At 42.2% G+C, this 5,955-nt stretch overlaps 1 pseudogene; it reads left to right on the top strand.

The window, feature by feature from the left end:
- The first annotated feature begins 1,521 nt into the window (after window positions 1-1,521).
- LOC123955061 lies at window positions 1,522-2,593 on the top strand (annotated as a pseudogene).
- Window positions 2,594-5,955: the final 3,362 nt, after the last annotated feature.

Here is a 5,955-nt window from a genome sequence, read left to right on the forward strand (position 1 = left end):
TTCTGTTGAGTCATTTGGACCCAGGAAAACCTCTATAGAAGTTCAAAGACTGCTGCACCTGGGTGGCTCAGTCAGCTAAGCGTGATCCCTGGGTTTGGGTCTGCTTGGGATTCTTACCCCCTTCCCTCCCTCTCTGCTCCTCCCTCCGTTCTGCTCACACACACTCTCAAATAAATACAATCTTAAAAAAAAAAAAATTCAAGGACTGTCCCTTGCCCAGATAAACACAATAGGCAAAAAAGTTTCCCTTTGTATCAAAAAAAGATGCCAAAGAACCTTTCCTTGATGATATACCAGGACAGTATTACAATCAAACCCTGTGGTTTGATTCCACAAATAGTATCTTCAAACCTGTCAAGAAGATTAAAAATGACTCTGACATTACCTTCTATAGCTGAGATGTTTGGCAAGTCACCAAATGTTTTGGATGGTTCACAGGCCATCCTTGTACAACTTGGCATATCTTAGCTGCTCCCCTGCCTGGACTGGCCAATATTCCGACTATATGTAGGTAGATCAAAAATCTGAATTCTTGGTCAGGTGGCGAAATTAAGTTTTATAGCTACCAAAGCCAGATTGCAGGCCTCGTAGAGCAAGTATTTTGCAACCTGTTCTGTTCCAACAAACCGGCAGGAGTACATGGAAAGTAAAGATGTATGGATGCTAACAGTACTAATAACAAAGGTCATGGGGTGTCCCAGATCTAGAAAATTACAGAGTCTGCTCTGACCTTGTCTGTGAACCGCACTGGCTTTTTTATCTCGTGTGGCAGCAAAATTTATACGGGCTTTCCACTTAAATGGTCAGGACCATGTGGACTCACACCTGGCTCCTTTGTCACAGGTACTCCATCTTAAATGCCAGCCAAATTGCAAACATGGGCTCCTCTTTTCATAAGGCCATGCCACATAAACATATGAGGCAAGAAGTTATAGGAAACTCACTTGTGTATTGGCACTCCCAAATTCTTTTAAGCGTTGAGGACCTTATTCCCAAGTTTTGTCATTTATGTCTTGAGAAAGATGAGCTTAAATCTCTCCGTGGTAGAGAACAAGGGTTCAATACTACTATGCAGACTTTGACAATACTCCAATCAGAAGTTAATAGCTTAGCCTCTGTGGTACTCCAGAATTGATGTGCTCTGGACACACTGACCCTTAACAAGGAGGAGCTTGTGTAGTCATTGGTGAAAAATGCTTCTTCTGTGTAAATGAGACAGGACAAATAGTGTCTAACTTATGTCTATTAAAAGAGAATATTAAGGGGCGCCTGGGTGGCTCAGTGGGTTAAAGCCTCTGCCTTCAGCTCAGGTCATGATCTCAGGGTCCTGGGATCGAGCCCCGCATCGGGCTCTCTGCTCAGCAGGGAGCCTGCTTCCTCCTCTCTCTCTGCCTGCTTCACTGCCTACTTGCGATCTCTGTCTGTCAAATAAATAAATAAAATCTTAAAAAAAAAAAGAATATTAATACTTTCATTTCAGCCTGATTCCTTTCTTTCCTTGCCAGTAGTGCATTTACAAACATGGTGAACATTCTTAAAACCCGCTGGACTTTCTGTAAGAAGTGTGGCAAACACCAAACCCACCAAGTAACATAGTACAAGAAGAACAAGGATTCTCTATATGTCCAGGGAAAGCAGCAGCATGACAAGGAGAGTGGATATGGGCAGACTAAGCCAATTTTCTAGGGAAAAAAAGGCTAAAACTGCAAAGAAGGTAGTGTTGAGGCTTGAATAGTTTGAACTCAACTGCAAATCTAAGAGAATGCTGGCTAATAAGAGAGGCAAATATTTTGAACTGGCAGGAGATAGGCAGAGAAAAATTCCATGTGGTACAGTTCTAAGCTCCATATTTTGTTTTATTATGAAACCTGTTTTATTATGAAATTGAATGAAATGAAATATGAAAAAATCCTGTTTTTGTTTTTTTTTACAAGATTTTATTAGTGTACATATGTGGATGCAGGGGGTTGGGGAAGGAGGAGAGGGAGAGGGACAAGCAGACTACACTGTGTCAGATCATGACCTGAGCTGAAACAAAGAGTCAGATGTTTGAGCCACCCAGGTGGCCCTGAAAACAATAAAATCCTGATTTGATGTTTAAGAAAAGGGAGAGAAGGGGGCGCCTGGCTGGCTGGGTTGGTAGAGCAGGGGACTCTTGATCTCAGGGTCATGAGTTCAATCCCCATGTTGGGAGTAGAGATTACTTAAAATGGTTAAAGTGGCAAAGGTTATGTGGACTTTACCTCAAAAAAAAAAAATATATATATATATATATTTGTGGAATATAAATACTATTTGTGGAATTATATATATATATACATATACATATATACGTGTATATGTGTGTGTGTGTGTGTGTGTGTGTTTAAAGAAAGGAAGAGAAGATTAACACTTTCCATCAAATAAATGAAGCACTGCCATTTTATTGAACTGATGTATTCCCAGGATTGAGACTGGTTAAATGGGTTGTGGAGAAAAGTGCTTCAATTTGTTCTTTTCTGTTTGTTCATCTTCATTCTATGTTTTTTTTCCTTCCTTTCCAGATGTCTTACTGCCCAGCTACTCACCTGATTCTTCTGTCCTTGGCCACTAGCTCAGCTTTTAATGTGTGCAACTTACAGAGAAGTTTCAGACAAGTGGTTCAGAACAAGTCTCCCCAGAATGCATGCAGATTATACTGAGCTAAAGACAATTAAGACCTGAAAGGGTCAAGAAAAGTTTTTTTAACCTTCCCCTCGATGCTTAAAAGAATTTACATAGAGGGTCTGGTCTAGGAAGAGAGCTATCACCAGAAACAATTAACAGAGATTAGGGACTAGATGTGGGAAACTGGGGGGAATTTGGGGAGCCTATTTGTTAGAATTCTCCCTGTCCCCCTTTGTCTCTGCATGGCATGGCAAATATTTGTTTATGAAACATTTGCTCTTCCCATCTTCCTGTGAAATCTTTTCCTTCCCTTCTTAGCTTAGAATGGCATATAAGCCTCAATTACCTGCCTGTGCTGAGCCTTTCGTTGACTCTATGGGACTCCTATATGTACGTAAGTAATTAAATTTGTGTTTCTCCTGTTAATCTATTGTATGTCAATTTAATTCATAGATCAGACAAAAGAACCCAGTAAGGTAGGGGGAATTTTTTCTTCCCTACAGCTGTCTTCCCCTGGGCTAGCTGACTGCTTGACATTTAATTTCTAGCTTAAATGTCCATTACTTCCTCAGATACCTGACTACCCAGTCTAAAGTAACTACCCAGTTACTCTTACACCACTCTATTCTAATATTCTTCCAGGGCACTCTCCACACACCTCCTCCTACAGATGCTTACTTGCTTTAACTCCTGAAATGTTAAGATCCATATCAACAGGGACCTTGTCTGCCTTGTTTATTGCTGTACAGCTCCTAGAAATGTTTTTGGTACCCAGGAGACATTTAAATGTAGGCTCTTAAATAAAAGTGAGTGAACAAAACTTTGAACAGCCACTCTGAGGGAAGGCCAGCATAATGGTAAATGTGTCAGGAAATAAATGCACCAGTGTACTTGTATTAACAAGTGGGGGGGCCAGATGTTAGATAAGATGTATTTCCTTTGAAAATCGGGTGAAATTGCCTTGAGCTCCATCTCATGTGTTTAGACAAATCTTCCCTACTCTCTCTCTCAGGAATTAGAAGGGAAGTTGTCAGCTTTGAGCTGATCATTGAAGATTGTAAAGCAGATGCTAAAGTATATAGTATATAGAATATAGAAAAAAGAAACAAATATGGGAAAGATTTTGGGAGCTGGGCCGGGATTGAGTTCAAAAGAAGGAACAAGAAGATTGTCAATACATTAGGGGAAAACCCTGTGAAAAGCTGTGTTTCAGAAGTCAGGGGAACAAATTTTAGGGGATAGGTTGGGGCAGTAAAAAAATGTTAAGTGAGACTGATAGCTATTGTTTTAGGTTAGAGGGAGGTAGGATTTAAGAACAAGTATTAATCAAGATTATATTTTATCTTAAGATAATACTGAAGTAGGAGTCAAAAGGCCTGGGTTTGGCTCGCGTTTTATCACAAAATGACCATAGACCTCTGGGCAAGTCAGTGTCACTGAGCACCAGTTTTCTTACCTACAATGTAGGAATAAAAACAATCTCAGAATGTTGTGAAGAATAACACTCTTCGGAAGCGATTAGAAATAAATCTAATCTCAGAGTGTTATGAAGGTTGCTGAAGATGTTCATGATGGATGTATGCTGCAAGCTCTTAATTTTGTACAATTATTAAAGTTGTCCCAAGTCAGAAATGAAGGAAACAGATGGTATCATGGTAGGTATACCACAATTTCCAGAAGGGGAGGGAGCCAAGGAATTTATTGAAACGATTGCAGACAAGAAAGGGTGGAATTATAGGCTGATGTAAAAAACCAGTAACAAGGGGCGCCTGGGTGGCTCAGTGGGTTAAGCCGCTGCCTTCGGCTCAGGTCATGATCTCGGGGTCCTGGGATCGAGTCCCGCATCGGGCTCTCTGCTCAGCAGGGAGCCTGCTTCCCTCTCTCTCTCTCTCTCTCTCTGCCTACTTGTGATCTCTCTCTCTCGCTATCAAATAAATAATAAATAAAATCTTTAAAAAACAACAACAACAACAAAAAAACCAGTAACAAAAGTCCAGTCTCTTCTTTCAGGTTCCCATTTTAGTTATTGGTCTGTTCCTTTTTTTTTTTTTTTTAAGATTTTATTTATTTATGGGCACGCCTGGGTGGCTCAGCGGTTTAAGCCTCTGCCTTCGGCTCGGGTCATGGTCTCAGGGTCCTAGGATCGAGCCCCGCATAGGGCTCTCTGCTCAGTGAGGAGGCTGTTTCTCCCTCTCTCTCTGCCTGCCTCTCTGCCTACTTGTGACCTCTCTCTCTGTCAAATAAATAAATAAAATATTTTAAAAAAAGATTTTATTTATTTATTTGACAGAGAGATCACAAATAGGCAGAGAGGCAGGCAGAGAAGGGGAGAAGCAGGCTCCCCGCTGAGCAGAAAGCCCGATACAGGCCTCCATCACAGGACCCTGAGATCATGACCTGAGCTCAAGGCATTGGCTTAACCCACTGAGCCACCCAGGTGCCCAATCAATTCCTTTTTTTTTTTTTTTTTTAAGATTCAGTAATTTTATTTAGAGAGAGCGAGCGCGCGCATGCCATTGCAGGTGAGCAGGAGGAGGGCAGCGGGGAGAATCTCAAGCAGACCCCCCCCCCCTTGGAGTGGGGAGCCTGCCTAAGGGCTCATCCCATGACCCTCAGATCCTGGGGGAGCAGAAATCAAGTGATTTGCATAACCAACTGAACCACCCAAGCGCCCCCTGGTCTATTCCTGAATCTTCTTTTCTCCTGGCACTCCGCTTGCTTTATCACTACAATCAGTTCTCCCTTATCCTGAAACACCTTTCTTGAACTCTGCCATAATCTTACTTTCCTATTTTTCTCTCCCATCTCACCCACAACGGAGCTCCCTTCTGGGTCATTTCGGGGAGTTTTCACCCAAAATGGGCACTGTGCACCAAGGATGGTGAGTGAGATTGGCGGTATTTGTCTCTGACATTTTCACCTGAATAGTCATACATATTTCCTGTCTAAAGGATCATCGATTGACGGGATTTAATCATATCAGCCAATCTGTGAAGGTGCCTTGCAAATAAGAGCGCTCCTAAAGTGTTAATTTTGAACCATCATCCAATACGTGAGGAAACTGGGCCCTCCACAGTGGGCAGACTCACTCGTCCAGTGTCACAGACCTAGTTAAAAGCTAGCAGCAGAACCCAGTTTTCCCAAGATAGACATCTAGGTAATCGCCCACGGTCCGCCAGGTGGGTTCTGATGGAAACTAAAATTGCGCTAAATCTCGCGCCTCCGGGATTAGGGGGGCGGGGCGGAAAGCAGTAAGTATCGCGAGATGACGACGTTTTCCCGCGAAGTAGAAGCGCGCGTTTTTCCTTG

The sequence above is a fragment of the Meles meles genome, chromosome 13, assembly GCF_922984935.1.
Source record: "Meles meles chromosome 13, mMelMel3.1 paternal haplotype, whole genome shotgun sequence".
Classification (NCBI taxonomy): Eukaryota; Metazoa; Chordata; class Mammalia; order Carnivora; family Mustelidae; genus Meles; species Meles meles.